Source organism: Homarus americanus, unplaced genomic scaffold (assembly GCF_018991925.1).
Source record: "Homarus americanus isolate GMGI-L3 unplaced genomic scaffold, GMGI_Hamer_2.0 scaffold21048, whole genome shotgun sequence".
Lineage (NCBI taxonomy): Eukaryota > Metazoa > Arthropoda > Malacostraca > Decapoda > Nephropidae > Homarus > Homarus americanus.
In genome coordinates this window covers 123,071-140,721 of record NW_024714126.1, presented here as the reverse complement: position 1 = coordinate 140,721, position 17,651 = coordinate 123,071, and the positions used below count along the sequence as shown (strand labels likewise).

The window sequence follows — 17,651 nt, the reverse complement described above, 5'->3', positions numbered from 1 at the left end:
TAACTTGTTGGAGTGCGTCTGAAGTGTAACGGGCCTAGTGATCGGTTCAGGTGGAAACACATGATAATATTAATGAGACAGACACTTGCAAAACCTGTTTTATGCAAGACTTACCTACGTGGGATTTTCCCCTCCCTCTCTTCTTCGTACTCTTGTGAATAATCCGGATTTAAAAGCATTAGAAACTCTTTATATATTAAGACGGCAGCGTTTGCATCCCTCAACCGCCAAGAATGGAGTGTATAACCAATGTTTTCATCAGTAACTACACCACAACATACATACACGCAGATTTATTACTTGCCCTTGTACCACAATATCTGCAGACACTTTATGACAACTCTCAGAAGCCCAGTTTTTGAGACTGTCACAGGTGATGTCTGTCGTGCACTTGTCTTTCGTGTTTTTGTTACAAAGTGATCTGTGTCAAGGGCCCAGGGGTCAGTTTTCTAGTCAGGAGACGCGGGTCATTTAGTTCTGTATTATTATTATTATTATTATTATTATTATTATTATTATTATTATTATTATTATTATTATTATTATTATTATTATTATTATTATTATTATTATTAGTTAGGATATATAAAATAGGGTTATGTTGGTTGACTTATAGCCTTGGGTGTTTTAGGAATAGACTAGAATCTATTAAAATTGGGGCCTATTAAGACTGGATTTGTTTATTAATGGGGCCCATTTGACATTCCTTTGTTAATTTCCAGATAGAGGAGTGTGACTGTGGGTGGCTGGTGGTGGTGGGAGGAGGTGAACGGGACCTTACCTGCTTATACTACTCTGTGTTGACTCTCCACTGGGGTCATGTACCCGCTCCTCTGTTTAAGCTTAACTGTACTCTAACTGCACTCACTGTTAGATTCAGATCACTCAAGTCATACTCAGGTGATTTTCGTCGTACCTTAAGCTGTGTTTAGTTCGTTTGTCTTTCCTAACCTGACTGATAGTGTTTATGGTACGTGAGGGATTTTTATTTTTTTACGTTTGGGTTACGGCAGAAAAAATGGTCATGGCTGCTTCTTCACTCCAGTTTAATTACGAACAATTCTCACTTTAGTTGATATCTGGTAATCTATCATAGAGTGGATTTCACTCATACCGAAAGACAGCATATTTTCACTCCCTAACTTCAGGCGGTGTTCACTCTCTCATCACCGGGTAGTGGAGCAGTCTTCTGAAACATATCCGCATCACATGGAACATTCACTTAACATCAACATAAGACATCTCGTATTTCACACATCACATGAGAAATAAATTATTGGGGGCTAGATAGCTTTTATTTTCTGTACCAATAATTTTTCGTATTTAGTCTTTAGTCTTTAGTCTTCTCCCTGCTGGTGTCTCCTGTGTACAGTACATACGTGGTTCAAACACCTGCCTTATCCCACTGTCTTAACCTTGTACAGATATAACGTTGCTGAGAAGAGTGGCCTACCAACAACAGGGGTGGCCACAGTGGTCGGTGGTCAGGGGTGGCCACAGTGGTCGGTGGTCAGGGGTGGCCACAGTGGTCGGTGGTTAGGGGTGGCCACGGTGGTCAGGGGTGGCCACAGTGATCGGTGGTCAGGGATGGCCACAGTGGTCGGTCAGGGGTGGCCACAGTGGTCGGTGGTCAGGGGCGGCCACAGTGGTCGGTGGATCAGGGGTAGCCACAATGGTCGGTTGTCAGGGGTGGCCACAATGGTCTGTGGTCATGTGGTCATAATCAGTCAGGGGTGGCCACAGTGGTCGGTGGTCACTGTGCGTTACAGGTGAAACTCCCTTGCCATACTTACTGGCTACACTCACAATTTCAGTATTTAGTTGCTCTTCCCAAATACTTTAGTTAGTAAATATTCCAAACTAAATTGTATAACCATAATTCAAAAATAATGTATAATGGTAGGGAATGAATTTTACGTGAACATGGGAAAATAAATATCGTAATTATCAAAGAACAAAAGCGAAACATCAACACAACCAGTTACTGTTCCACTGAGTGAAACTTTCGACCAATTTTTCCTCTAAGACTTACTGGCTAACGCTTAAGGTAGGCGGTGTCGAGGCAGCAACGCTCACGCCTGGTATTCTCCCTCCGTCAGGCGCCACAGCAGCAGGTGAGGAAAATCTTGGCTTTGCTATTCCTTGTAACTTGAATCATTGACTCTGTGTTTTGTGTCGTCAATCTCACCAGTCAATGACTAATCGTTAAACATATTTCCGTGGTATGATTCATATGTTTGTTTACGTTTTGCGTTTGGTGTTGAATTGGAAATGGATGTCCCATAGTTAAATGATATTTCCACAATTACCTGATTGTCCAAACACAGCTTAATGTGCGTTAAAAACAAACTAAAGCGAGGTGGTGAAGTGTGGTCTACCTGACTCACAAAATTGTGATAGAAAGTAAACTATGGTACAGTTGGGGGACATTTCTGACTGGTAACTCAGCGTTGTCAATCCACCTTCATCGCGAGCTGTGAACCCTGAGAGTATCGAATTACGTATTACTCTGAGTTACTCTGTGAGAAATGAAGTACACACGGTTGCCTGGGGCCAGAATATTTTAAAACAACTTGATATAATTTTATTCATTACTTGACCCCACAACGTTGATGCTTTGTATGCTTCTTCGTTTACATTATGCTCCCATAGATTAATTGACATACACGGGCGCTCCTCATATTATGCACCTGGCAGCATATAACTTATTGCTACTTCTAAATTTACACCCCCTGTCCCCTGTCCAGCGCGCGCAGAGGCCTCCCTTCCCCTTCGTCTCCTTCCTTCCCATCACCTTAACGCACAGGTTGTTAAGACTCCTCAGGCGTAAGGGAGCACTGCACACTATGGAGCTTCAGCTGGTACCCGCACAACTAACACGTGACCAAGGATGAGGGTTAACTATGCCAATCATGCTAAATAGCTTGTTCATTCCTACCATTAACATGATATCCGCATAAGCACACCACCTGCTGACATCACCATCACTCTCCTTCCTCATCATCATATCACAACACTGTTACAACAACAACAAGTAACACCCCCCACACACACGACCCTGCTAAACTGTTACGACCTCCCTTTGCTTTGTTACGACTTCATTATACAGTGTTTCGACTCTCGCTATATTGTGTTACGACCCTCGTCATACTGCGCTCCGATCCTCACCATATTGTGTTCAGCATCATTTGTCCATACTCTTAAGAAAACTGTTTTGTCTATAATGGTCGAATTAGTCTTTTCGCTGCTGTGTTTACTTGTACTCACAATAAAAAAAATATCTACAATTTTGTGCTAGACAATATGACCCAATAGAAGAAGGATTTTGACAACCCTACTGAGACCACAGGAGTTGCAGTGTTCATTTTGAAATTTATCGAACTCATCCGTAAAGATACTTTTTTGAGTGTGTACTGTATGTAGTAATCCTTGAATACGGTGTTATTCTTACTTAATGGTTGTGGTAAGGAAGATTGTTTTAGTAAGTTAAGGAGATTAAATTGTCTTTCCAGATCTGCTAGAAGGAGAGCATGTGGGTTAGGTTAGGTTGATTAGATTAGGTAAGGTTAGGTTTGGTTACGTTAGGTTAGGTTAGGTTAGATTAGATTAGTTTAGATAGAAAGGAAATGTCAGGCAGGTAAAATAAAGGAAGAAAAAACATTAAAGAGTTAAGACGTCAGTAACCTGTATGAGAGTGTAGGGTTCCTTTTACCGGTGATTTGCGCAACTTACAACAAATGTCATATGGCTGCCTTTCACTTTCCTCCCTCTCACCTACTGCTCCCACCTCAATCACTCACCACCACTGACCCACCTGACCACCCCACCTACCACCACCTAACTCTAACACCACCCACACCCAATACCAACCCCATCCACTACCCCCCACATACACCTACCGGACATACCCACAACCTCCTGTATCACCACCACCCACTATTACCATCCCCACCCACCTTCCTCGCCCCACCCACTACCTACCTCCATCCACCACACCTGTCTGTTAAAGTATCTGGTTGTGTTTACATACATACAGCTCCATCTCATAAGTGTGTGCCAGGTAATATATTGTATTATTTGCCTCTCTAGTGTGAGGAGTTTGTGTTATGATTGACCAAACTAAGAAAAATAATCCTCTCTGCCAGTTCGCACGCCGCTCCTCAGCTCGCAGAATGCAAACAAACCATCACTTGCCATTTTATTCTGGCTACCGGTAGACGATTTTATTCAGCTTTGGGTAACCTCCCGCTGTGAAAGGGTTAAAAAAGGAATGAACCGCTGAACATTGCTCTCCTACTCTAGACCTTGATACTAACAAGTGTATTGTTGGTCAATGATCTGTTCCTGTAGAAATAAGTCAGAGTTCAGTAATTGTTTGAATTCACTGTAGCAGCCTGCCTTAACCTGGAGAAGACAAAATGATGCAGAAGTACAGGGCGGACTGACGAGAAAAAATTCGTGTTATATCCACCTATCGCTTTATGATGATTTTTGGGGGTAAAGTTCCCCGTCAGTGATAGTGAAGCTTCTAGGTTCGAGTCTGAACCACAAAAATTAGTCACTTTGGTTAGTAACAGATGGCGCGCATACCTATGTGTACACTTATTTTCTATCAATTGTCAATGTTGGGAGAGTCAGTCACTTAGCAATAAGATCAAGTGTGATTACAGAATAATGGGTAAGAGAGGGATTATATATTCCTCAAAGTGTGATTGTTAATAATTTGTAATCATTCATCTTTTACCGGCGTGACATCACTAGAGAATATTTAGAAAGTCATTGCCATATCCCGGGGAGGGAGGGAGGTGGGGGGGTTACAGCCACCCCAACCAAAACACATAACTCCCCACTTGACCATCAGGACACTTGTGGCTCACTCAAAGGGCTTCCAGATGTCATTTCAAAGTTGAAGTGATAGGTGGATGAATGACGCAGATGTGACGTGATGGTGTCAAGGTTAAGTTAACAGTCTCGGCATCACCACCCAGTTAATACGTCTTCGGGATCTTAATTTGTTAATGACTATTGAGCCACCTGGTTAGTTAGTTGGTTACTCTTTCCTTTTTTTTTTTGTTAGTTCGTCGAGGTTGTTGACTCTGCGCTGTGTTTCAATGAGTTCTGTTCCGGAAGTAAGAACGGGATCCTTCTGACGCTTTGCTAGTGAATGGGACTCGGCCGTCACACCTAACCATTAAAACACTCCACTTTTTAACGGTATTTTTATTTCCATAGCAAAATTTCGCAAATAGTTTTTTATGGAGTTATTAAGTATTTACAACCTAACCTAACCTAACCTAACCTTAGAAAATGGAAGGATTATAACAGTTTCATAAGCATAAAAAATAGAGTATTTCCGGTTGGTGTCTTCCATTCTAAGGTACAGAGAAAGAAAGAGAGAGAGAGAGAGAGAGAGAGAGAGAGAGAGAGAGAGAGAGAGAGAGAGAGAGAGAGCCTCGCTTGTAGATATGTGGGTTACGGTAAATAAAAGTAATGGTGGAAGAATGACAGCGACAACAGCACCATTATTAACACTTCGGGAACAGTTTGTGGGTGAGGAAGGAGGCCACGTTTCCTTAACACATCATTCAGTGGTCACCTTAACTACTCTCTCTGTATGTCACCTTCCTCTCGGTTATTTTACTTACTGGACATTGAAATATCCAGGCTTATGACACATTTTACCTTCACTTAATATATAATGTCCTCATACTATACTGACACTCATTCACTCTTACTACAGAATCAATGTAAAAAAATTATCTAAGTTTACCTTCATCATCATCATAGAAAATTGGGTTTGTTTGTGATCGGTTATAATTTTTTTCCGTCGAATTACTTCATCCTCACCTTTCTCATTTATACAATTTGACTTATCTTAAAGTTAGCGATATTTTCTGTAGGGGGAATATATTTTAGGTTAGGTTAGGTTTAGGTAGCGTATGAAGAGTTAATGTATCTTATGTTTATTTCATTTTGGTTTAAATGATAATAAAAAAATAAATAAAGTGCTCCTAGTAATATCGAACTAAACCATCAATTATTATCTTCAGACGAAACACGAATTTGTAAATTAAACCAAAAACTATAAATTAAACATGAGAGTGAAAATCAAACCTAAATCTGAAATTAAACTTAAGTGTAAATCAAACATAAACCCGTAAATTACAACTGCGACGTAACCTCACTATAAAACGAGGAAATAAACCATCATAAACCAGCCACGCCGCGGGGCAGCTTGACCGTAGTTGGCACCGTTTCTCCGTACTCACCTCTGACGGGGGGGGAGGGGGGGGGTACTCGCTACACCTTACCTGTTACCGGGACCACTAGAGTGAGGGTGAGTTGGTGAATGTTGGCGGGTGTAGGATGGGGGAGTGTGGGTGGGTGGGTAGAGGAGTATGGAATGAATAGGGTAGTGTGGGTGGGTGCATGAGGGAGTGTTGGATAAAAGGGGTAGTGTGGGTGGGTGCATGAGGGAGTGTGAGTGGGTGGATTGGGAAATGTAGGATGGAAGAGGGAGTGTGGGTGAGTGGATGGGGGAATGTGGGATGGAAAAGGGAATGTGGGATGGAAGAGCTAGTGTGGGTGGGTGGATGTGTTATCATTGCTGTTGTGGTGGACGTACGAAGTGGTCATGACTCACACACACAGGATGTTAACGAAAACACTAAACTTGTTCATTTTATATCCTCACCTCTCCCGTTCCTCTTCCGAAGTAAAATAAAACCAAAAACCAAGAAATTTTGATGGTTGTTGTTGTGTCAGTCTGTAGATGCATTTATTTGATTTTTTCTACCGATGAAAAATGTCCTCACTTTTTCGCTCGTCTGGTCTGAAAGCATGTGACTGGGCAGTAAAAGTCTTCGTAGTTTCCCCATTATTCCTGAAACTGGTGGGATTGTGGGTGGTCGACAGTGGTGGTGAAAGACGTATTGTAATTTTCACTGAATGAACGTTCAGACACAGGTGACTTGCAGGTGAGTGTGTGAATGTTTATCTCTGTTGCTCACACTTCCGTCCGGGACTAATCACGTCATCGTTTACATATTGTTAGTGAGGTCGTTCTCTTGTAGCCAGGATTTGTGCTAGTTCATTGTGGTGTCTCTATACTGAGCACGCCATTGGTGAGAGTGGGGAGGCATTCAGTTGTGCATTTACCTTGTTTCGTTTTAATTCGGATAATTTGTCTCCTCCTCGTGTGTCAATCACCGCACCGGGAGAACGTCACATCCTGGCCGTCCATTGTTGTTCTCGTGTTGTGTAACATCCAGCACGGATGGTAAGAGAATCTAGTTATATCACAACACTCGTCTACACCCGTCCGTCTAGCTGCTCTAGTATCACATCACTTGATTCATCACTAAGCGCCAGTCTGTCCGGTTCACGCCAAGGAGGGAAACAGGCCGGTCAAGACATGAGTCATGTGTTATTGATGTCCTTGATAGTGACGACCGTCCCGGGACCACCATTGACAGACTGACGGGTGCTCCCTTCTGCGCCTTATTGACCCTGTGAAGTAATTGCTCTGGTGGACTGATGTATCTGTGTTGGTGTTATTAGAGGTCATGATAGAGTAAGTGTATAGTGTATAATGTTCACTTACACACTTATTTACTGTTAGTATCAACTGTAAGAAAGAACTTTTATATCCATATACCACTTGGTATAAGGCCATTATAATTAGGTAAATTATTTTCCCACGACACAAAGAAATTCTTCGTTTGAGGACAATCAATAACTGTTACTCCTAAATTCCTAATCATTGTTACGTGAAGTAGGAGAATGGTAAACGACTGTAATTAGGTGTCATTAAACTGGGTGTACCTTACTGTTGGTGTTACGGGTCATTATTATGGGACAACTGAACACAACAATATAAATACAAATTAATTTCTACGTCCTGACACTAATGTTATAAAATAGGCGATTATTTTTGTTTCAAATTTCTCCAATCACTTAGTCAAATGTCACCTAGAAGTCATCTTGCGCATTAATATCATCAAGCAAAAAAAACCCGTGTATGATATTCTAAACATCAAAGTATACCAGCTGTTTATACTCCTCCTCTAAAACTGTATATTACTGACTGAAAATAACATTTCTAACATAAACATCTGAAAAAAACAACGATTTAATGACGTATATAAAACACAGCAGAAGGTGATACGGTTCTTTAAGGAGGCATGACAGACACACCCATCTTAAGAGCAGTGTGTGTGTGTGTGTGTGTGTGTGTGTGTGGTTCTTCCTTCTTCCCTCCTTCGGTCTCCTCCGCCCCTCCTTCGGTCTCCTCCGCCACCCAGAGACCTCAACGCTTCAGTAAATACGTATCCAAGGTGGAGGGCGACGTTCACTATATTAAGGATTCAGAGCTAGTGTGCTTGTTTATTGAGTAATTATTTTTTTTAGTGTGGCCATTCATTTAAATTCTGTTATTAATAGCACTGTAGATTTTACTACTACTACTACTACTGCTACTTTTTTTTTTTTTTTTTTTTTAAACGTGGCCTCCAGCCTCCCCCAAAAGCCACACCTTCGCCACCATTTAATTACCTTAATATTAAATATCCTAATACATAAGTAGCTATCCTATCTGTGTTAAATTAGTTGAGCCGCAGATCTATGTGGCATTCAGTGACAGTCGCCTCATAGTCAATATCTGCAGCAGTTGTCGGAGTTGGGGCAGAAGCTCTCGTTCCCCTGAGGCAGAGCAAAGCCGACCGAAGGAGAGAGAAAGACAGTCGACATCTCATCCAGGCTGTAACGTAACTTCTGGGCTGCTGCTTCTGTTCGGAGATCACCTCCGCGAGTCTGGCGTAGAAACATTTTGCACTTGGTCCCATCCCACCAGAGGTTGTGAACACTAGAGGAGTGAAGCTGCCTTGATCAACGTTTTGAATTCTCTCCCCATATGCCCTTCTCTTTTCGTTCTCGTTCCTCCTATGTGCAGCATCGAGAGCTAGGTTAGGGTGACATGCGGCCATGGGATCAAAAATCCTGATGTCGAAGAATGCTTGCTGTCCCCGCGTCCAGAATCCTCGAGCACTAACGTCCACATGGGCTTCGTTAGATGTGTTTGAAGTCCTGTGTTGGAAGATCTCACCATCCAATGGAAGGAGGGTCGGTTCTACCATGACATCACGGCAGATTTCCTTCAACATATTTGCGGTGAGGTCCCTTACCTCGTCATGCCTCATGCATATGAAGCCCCCTTTCTTGCACACCATGGCGTGATTGCCATCATAGGAAGAGCCACACACGCATTGGGAGGGCAAACCTTCTACTGGCCGACCGTACCTTAGAGCAATGGCATCTGTAAATTCTTCATGTAAATCATGTAACCAGTTCGAGGCGCCCACCTCCTGCGCTATAGCTATTTTTTTTTTTCAAATTTTCTGGTACCTGCAGCAACAGTTGCTGCAACTTATCATTTTGGCAGTGCTATCGGTCTGTCGTAATGGACCTACGAATCTTATTTACTTCACTGGTATCCAACTCCCCTGTTGCATTCTGGGCTATTATGTGGTCCGTGAGGGCTGCCGTGAGTTTAAGTGAATTTTGATGTTCGGTGGCAGCAATCTCCTCTGGATTGGTTAGTCCCATCCCTCCCAGTCTTGGTGGAAGTGCAAGAAGTGCTCTTTCTGCTGGGGTTAAGTCAGGGTGTTTCACTAATTTAGGAATGAAATTGACACTGATAACCTCTTCCAGAGGGTGGAGGAGGGGTCCGATATCAGAGATCGTAGGCATCAGGTAGTTCAAACGATGCTTGTCTCCATGGGTGAATGCAGCAAAGGCCGCATGTGGCTCTGTGTTAGCAATCTCAGACAGAGCTTGGATTTCACTAACCCACTCATTCACCTTTCCCACTACGTACTCGGTCTTGAAGTCCGTAGTGCCAATTACTGCGCCTAGATGTCTTTGGCCGTCCTTAGTTATTTTGACCTCACTTCCGCCAAAAATCTCAATTGCCCGTTCATAATGTTCTGGCTTCACGATGAGGAAGGACTTGCTGGCGTTTGGGTGGTACCCTATTTGTGGACCTCGCGATGTTACCAAGTCCCACCACTTTTTGATGCCCTCCACTTTACCTGCTTCTGTAAGGTCATCAGCATATGCCACTTGTTTGACCCCAGTTGTTTCAAATTTTATTTCATGTTGGAGCACTGATAGGCCAATTGCATACATTGCCATTGCAACAGGGTCCCCCTGTGTTGTTCCCTCGGTTGACTGTAAGATGGTATCACCTCTTAGAGCCTTGTTGTTTACTATGTAGAGGTCTGATGGATTCCTATACGAATTTTCAACATACATCGCAAAGCTTGGACACTTGATCTTGATGTTGTGCAGTGCAGCCTTGCGGTTAAGTATGTTGAATGCGTTTGAAGCATCCACCAGGAGAACGGTCTCACAATCACGCTGCTCAAATATCAATCTCATGGCGTGAATGGCGGCCTCCCCGCCAGCCTGGTGGCTAGCACACACCTGTAGGTTCCCTGCTGCTGCCCTGACATCATCCTTTACCACCTCCATTATGCATTTGCCGATGATCCGCCTCAGCACTTCCCCCACCCCTATAGGTCTACATCCTGGTTTCTTTTCCAGAGGAATAACTTCCTATGCTAACTGATAACACTAACCGCTATCAACAGATCTAACACCATGTCCACAGTCGCCACCAGTTGTTCAGGTGACGAGTGGACCAACGAAAAAGGCCATTATAAACCGGAACTACATCACAGTAAGACAAGTCCCTGGCACCCTGTGTTTACTTGGCCTGAATGAGCGATAGTTGGCGGGAGGTAGGGTGTCTGACAAGGGTGATAGGGTGTGTGGTAGGAAGTAGGGTATGTGGTAAGGGTGGTAGAGTGTGTGGTAGGGAAGTAGGGTGTGTGCTAAGGGTGGTAGTGTGTGTGGTAGGGAGGTAGGGTGTGTGGTAGGGAAGTACGGTATGTGGTAGGGAAGTAGGGTGTGTGGTTAGGGAAGTAGGGTGTGTGGCAAGGGTGGTAGGATGTGTGGTAGGGTGTATGGTTAGGGTGGTAGGGTGTATGGTAAGGGTGGTAGTGTGTGTGGTAGAGAGGTAGGGTGTGTGGTAGGGAAATACGGTATGTGGTGGGGAAGTAGGGTGTGTGGTAAGGGTGGTAGTGTGTGTGGTAGGGAGGTAGGGTGTGTGGCAATGGTGGTAGGGGGTGTGGTGAGGGTGTTAGGGTGTGTAATTAGGGTGGTAGGGTATGTGGTTAGGGTGGTAGGGTGTGTGGTAGCAGCATTTTTCAATTGAGCGAAAAAATCAATAAGCCATTTTTTTTTTATTTCTAGTAAAACAGTATACGAGTAAATGGTTACAAATGGCTACAGAAAGTTTGACAACATATATCAGGTAAAGTCAGATGGAGGCGGGAGGGTTGGCTCTGTCTGGTATTATAATAAGAAGAGTAGTACCTGGTAACTCGTGCTGGACCTACCTGGTGACAGTGATGGTTGCTCACACACACACACACACACACACAGTAGGAGGTGTGGCACTTTTCCCTCAGCAGCCTGGTAGGCGGCTGTGTGTCAAAGGTAAGGAAAACACAGGTATATAATTTACTGGGGTAAATTATAGTTAAAAAATGAAATATTCGATTAGTTAAGTTAACAGAGATTTATTATACAAAGGCATTTGGATTTTCAACTTAAAAAAATGAAGATAGTGAGTAACGTGGGATTGAACTAGGAACCATCAGGACCAAGATGGTCAACCCCGCAGTGTAGTTACGACGCCTCTGTAATATAAACTTTGCAAGGTGCTTATTATTACAGCTTAACTACTGTGAATATCTACTCATCTATAATATATATTTTCACAAAGAATTATTCACTCCTTTTACTACCATTTATCTCGTGCTGGACCTCCTGTGTGAGAAGTACCACTAGGAGGTGATCCGTATTTGACCTCTTTGGTGACAGAGAATAGAGGTCATGGTTGTTCAATTTTTTCTAGTCTGTACAGGCTAGCAGTGCACGGCATCCATGATGTGCCCAGACTGGAGGCCGGACAAGTGATTTTTCCGGCATTTTTCATTTGGGTGAAAAATTCAGTTTCCCATCTTTCATTTTGGGCGACAGTAACTGTATCAGTAAAGGTTATTTTCGGACCCCCAAATGAAGTGATTTTTCGCGCCTAAATGAAAGTTGTTTTTGTTCGTCCAAATGAAATGCGCTCGTGTGGTAGGGAGGTAGGGTGTGTGGTAAGGAGGAAAGGTGCGTGGCAAGGGTAGTAGGGTGTGTGGTAGGGAGGTAGGATATGAAATAGGGAGTTAGGTGTGTGGTACGTAGGTTAGGTATATGGCGTGTGTGTGACTAGTGTACAAGGTATAGAAGGGAAAGATCCTGTCGCGAATTGGTTTCTTATCTTTTAAGGAGCGTCTCTCTCTCTCTCTCTCTCTCTCTCTCTCTCTCACACACACACACACACACACACACACACAGATATATAAAATAATCACAAACACACTTACTCATACACACATTTAAGACTAAACACTCAAAGGTCAAAATTAAATAGATAATAGAGTAAATATAACACATCTAGATATATTAAGAATATATCTATAGTAAAGTTATATATATATATATATATATATATATATATATATATATATATATATATATATATATATATATATATATATATATATATATATATGAGCGTGAATTAGTTTATATGGTAGTTAAGAATAGAATATTTGTGTCTTCAGATTCTAATATTCAGACAATTTTGTGAGTGTTTTAAGTGTGTTTTTGTATACATGTTTGTTATGCTTGTATGTAAGTGTGCATTTATGAATGTATATGTGTATGTACGTAGGCTGTGTGTGTGTGTGTGTGTGTGTGTTTTGACAGCTAATGTACAATTTCACCGTAGATCATTCTCTCGCTCGCTATTTACACTACAGATAAGGGATACCGGCGTAATATAATTATCAAAACACACCTGACGAAAACCACCCAGACGCTCTTGTTATGTGGTGAACTGAGTTAAGCCAGATGGAGAGAACTGAGGATCTTGGCGGTGGGGGTTGGTTGAGATGGTTGATTGTGGTGGTGGTTGTGATGGTGGTTGTGATGGTGGTAGTGTGGCTTTGGTTGGTCGTGGTGATACTGACGGCGATGTTGATGACGGTGGTTTTAGACTGGTAGTGATGCTTGTGGTGATAGAGGTAGTTGTGGTGATGTTGTGGTGAACTACTTGCTATAGTAGGGGCAAAAATTGCATATAGTTGCTGGTGATAGTAGTGGTGGGGCAATGGTGTTGGTGGTGGTAACTGTGTTGGTAGTGGTGACAGTGGTGTTGGTGATGGTTATGGTGGAGTGTTGGTGGTGGTGGAGTGTTGGTGGTCGTGATGTTGGTGGTGGTGCTGATAGTGGTGTTGGTGACAGTGGTGGTGTTGGTAATGGTATTGATGATGTTGGTGATGGTGTTGGCGTTAGTGGCTGTGTTGTTAATGGTGGTGGTGGTGGTAACGGTAGTAACGGTAGTCTCCTCCCACAACCTGCACGCTAACTCAATTGTTAATTTGTCATGGAACTTTCAAAACTTTTCAACCTCATTGTTTAGTCGAACTTTCCATCTAAAGAGGCGGATTTCCCTTATAAAGTGTCCAATATATACAGTGGTGGCTATGTGTATATATGGTTATTTGGTGACGGCTGTAAAGTACGGGTGTTAATTCATCTGATTTGCATATTTTACAGTTCGTGTATAGAAGAAAGACTAATTGAGGCTAATGACCTTTGTCTGATTTATTTATGCATAACTAGTGAAAATCTCCGGTGAAGACAATCATAAAAAGTTTGAGGAGTGTTGACTGTGTAAACTCTCCCCTGTATCCTTGGTTTAGTCACTTACACAATATTGATTCGCAACTGATAAACTGACAGCATTTGGTGACGTCAACCTGACATAAGCAAGTTTGCGGATGGCACCAAAATAGGGCGGCAGATTAATTCAGGGCAGGATGCAAATGCACTACAGGAGGAACCTAAATAAACTGCAGGGGTGGTCTGAAAAATGGCAAATGAAATTCAACACCAGCAAGTGCAGCGTAATTAATATTGGAAGAACAAATACTGTCAATGTATACAGCCTTAACAACATCAACCTAGAGAAGTCGACTTGTGAAAGAGACCTAGGGGTACTTGTAAGCCCGGACCTACGGCCTAGAAAACAGTGCGTTAATGTTCGAAATAAGGCAAACAGAGTATTGGGTTTTATATCTAGAAGTGTAAGTAATAAGAGTGCAGAGGTCTTATTGCAACTATATCTTGCACTAGTCAGGCCGCACCTTGATTATGCGGTTCAGTTCTGGTGCCCTTATTATAGAATGGATACCAATTCACTAGAGTCGGTGCAGCGAAGAATGACGCAAATGATTCCAGGACTTAGAAACCTTCCATATCAGAATAGGTTAAAGAAACTGAACTTGCATTCCCTAGAAAGACGAAGAGTGCGGGGAGATATGATAGAAGTATTTAAGTGGGTGAAAGGAATCAATAAAGGGGATGTAGATAAAGTTCTTATAATATCCGAGCAGGATAGGACTCGTAGCAGCGGATTTAAGTTGGATAAGTTTAGGTTTAGGAGGGAGATAGGAAGGAACCGGTGCACAAATAGGGTGGTGGACGAGTGGAACAAGCTTAGCAACTTTGTAGTAAGTGCTGGAACGCTGGAAAGTTTCAAAAGGAGGCTGGATAGATTCATGGATGATAGAGAGTGGTAGTAACTCTCGACAGGAGCTGCCATGCACAGGCCAACCGGCCTATTGCAGACTCCTTATTTTCTTATGTTCTTATGTTTTTTTTATTTATTTTTTATTGGGCACCCCCCCCCCTACATCCTTGTGTAAGGTGAAGCGCAGAAGCGTTTACAGCGCCCAACAGGGAAGCATGCTAAGTTCATGCTTGCCTTTATGTCTCATGAGTTAAGGGCGTAGAATCCTGAAGAGTCAAGGGCGTAGAAGCCTGAAGAGTCAGTGGTTTATGTCATCAAGTTATTGGAAGCTCCAAAAACTCCCTGAATACGAATTCTCAACTTTCGACTTACACCAGGTACCTACTTTACTGCTAGGTGAACAGGGACTAATGGGGGCTAGGAAGTAAGTCCAAACAACTTCCACCGGCCCGGGAATCGAACCAGTGACATCTCGCTTGCGAGGCAAGAACGGTACCGCTTCTACCACCGGTCCCCCCTTATGTCCTTATGTAAAAGAGAGGAGTATCAGAGATGAAGTAAATCCTTACTTACGCACAGCTGTTATGTAATTCACGCAGCCGAGCCTCGCACGTGACCATGACACTGTAGACAGGTGTGGCCAGGTAAACATTGAAAATTTTTAACAATAGTAATTAATTTCTCAAGGCATTGTGATGATATCTCTTCGAAAATGTCTCTCGGCAAAAGATAATTTACAATTTACTTTCTACATAATTCCCAAGTTGTTCTTGATGGGTTTTTTGTGTTAAGAAACCCATAACAAATGTTTAATTGCCAAAATCATCATAATATGGCCTAGAGTACACACGCTGGAATAGATATTATCACTGTTGCTCCCCAAAACATATCTAGTAATTAGTTATCATTTACGGTTTATTTCGGAAAGCTACAATGACTTAGCTTTTATCAGTTGTTCTTCATGAGTGAGGTGATGGGTGGTGAAAGTAAGGGGGTGTGTGGTGAGAGTAAGGGTGTGTTGTGAAGTAAGGGGGTGTGTGGTGAGAGTAAGGGTGTGTTGTGAAGTAAGGGGGTGTGTGGTGAGAGTGAGGTGGTGGGCGGTGAGAGTGAGGTGGGCGGCACGAGGAGGGTTTAAACCAAGAAGCGTCACACCAGGTCACGTTAAACACTTTCACTTTTATCCTAGATAAGCTGTCGACCTGACCCGCTCCGCCTCGCCTCGCTGACCTTCGTCTCTCCTGAAACCCTCGACTTAGTAGACCTGACCCGCTCCACCCAACTGACCTTCATCCCCTGCCCACCGACAACTAATGCCCCCCCCCCCCACCAGGGAGACCCAGTACCCACCCACCCCACCTTCCTGTTATGTCCTTGTCTACTGTACATATGAAGCAACACTCCAATACAAAAGCACTAACAGTCCTGAAAACTTGCTCATGTTAACCTAGATTCAACACTCAACCTGCACAAATGTCGTTCTGCCTATTCAAATTTCAAATGATACGATTAAACTGTGGACCTGAAGACGCGTTATAGCAAGATGTTATAAAGAATGAATCTATAACATCTTCAGGTGTGGTTAGGTTAGGTCAGGTCAGGTCAGGTCAGGTCAGGTCAGGTCAGGTCAGGTCAGGTTAGGTTAGGTTAGGTTAGGTTAGGTTAGATTAAGTCAGGTCAGGTTAGGTTAGGTTTGGTCAGGTTAGGTCAGGTTAGGTTAGGTTATATTGATTGTGTGCTGTGTGATGATTCTTTAGGTGATCCTCTCCTTTTGACGTTACTTACAAACAAAAAATGATTAGCTTAATGATTACAAATACGGTCGTTTCGTTATTGGTTTTATATGAAAATTTGGCTTAATCTCACAGAATTCGGTCTTAGGATAAATCTGAATGACTGTCTCGATTTACTCGCCTCAGACATCGATCAGTTCCTTATATGTAAATTTATCGGTGTAACCAAACATGTGTGTCAGCTGTGTAACTTAAAAGGCAAAAAAGGGTACAATATACACTTATACTTATCTGGTTTACGTAAGTTACCGACACCACTCCTAGACCTGCTACGTTTATGGCCAACTGATTAAAGGTCAATGCCCCAATTATCAAAAGGTCACCACCTGGCGTGATCTGGCACCTGTCTCAAGTTCAGTTGGGTATTATTCATCGTGTGAACTTGACGTTAATAGTTTCAATTAGATGAGGTGAAAATTGTGGACCTCTTGTGTCACTGATCTTGTGTGTTGATATAACAACCAATCACATCGCTCTTATCCTGCTCGACACACACACACACACACATGCACACACACACACACACACACACACACATCCACACACACACACATCCACACACACACACATCCACACCTACACACACCTATAAACCAATCATATCGACATCATTCCCTAAAACTGACTCTGAAGGCCACACACACACACACACACACACACACACACTTAAATTCAGGTGCCCGGCCACAAACTCGTCTCCATAATTATTTGTAGTCGGCCTTGGTGTTGCAATAAGGATTTACTGTTTTGGTAATGTCAAGTCAAATATAATATTTTTTGTTTTTGATTTTCAATAGCTTACAGTGTGAACATCGATGTGAGAATGAACGCCAGATCCCTTCATCATTCACACAACACATAAACCTCTTTCTCGGTGCTATGTGGATATAATGTGAACAATATGGACATTATCTGCCTCTCCTTTTCTGTTCTCTTTCATCATCACTCCGTCCTTCTCCCTCTCTCTCTCTTCCCTCAACTCGTCTCTCTCTCCTTGTGTTTCTCTCCGCCCATGACTCTCCCTCCCATCCTTCTCCTCATCATCACAATTTTTGTACAATTACCATTTGCAGGAACCTGACAGCTATTGTGTCGTGGGTGGGCGGCCCTCTTGTGTTGTGTGTCCCCCTTCCCTCTCTCTTTCTTTCTCT

At 42.8% G+C, this 17,651-nt stretch overlaps 1 protein-coding gene across 4 annotated transcripts in view; it reads left to right on the top strand.

The window, feature by feature from the left end:
- The first annotated feature begins 2,037 nt into the window (after nt 1-2,037).
- LOC121875768 overlaps nt 2,038-17,651 on the top strand; it is a 37,044-nt gene continuing 21,430 nt past the window's right edge. For 2 of the 4 annotated variants that reach the window (XM_042380474.1, XM_042380456.1), the window contains exon 1: nt 2,039-2,114. The gene's annotated coding sequence lies outside the window, so the exon portion shown is untranslated. Of the gene's footprint in view, nt 2,115-17,651 lie in introns of all 4 variants that reach the window. The other 2 variants (XM_042380481.1, XM_042380491.1) reach the window with 2 other exon arrangements.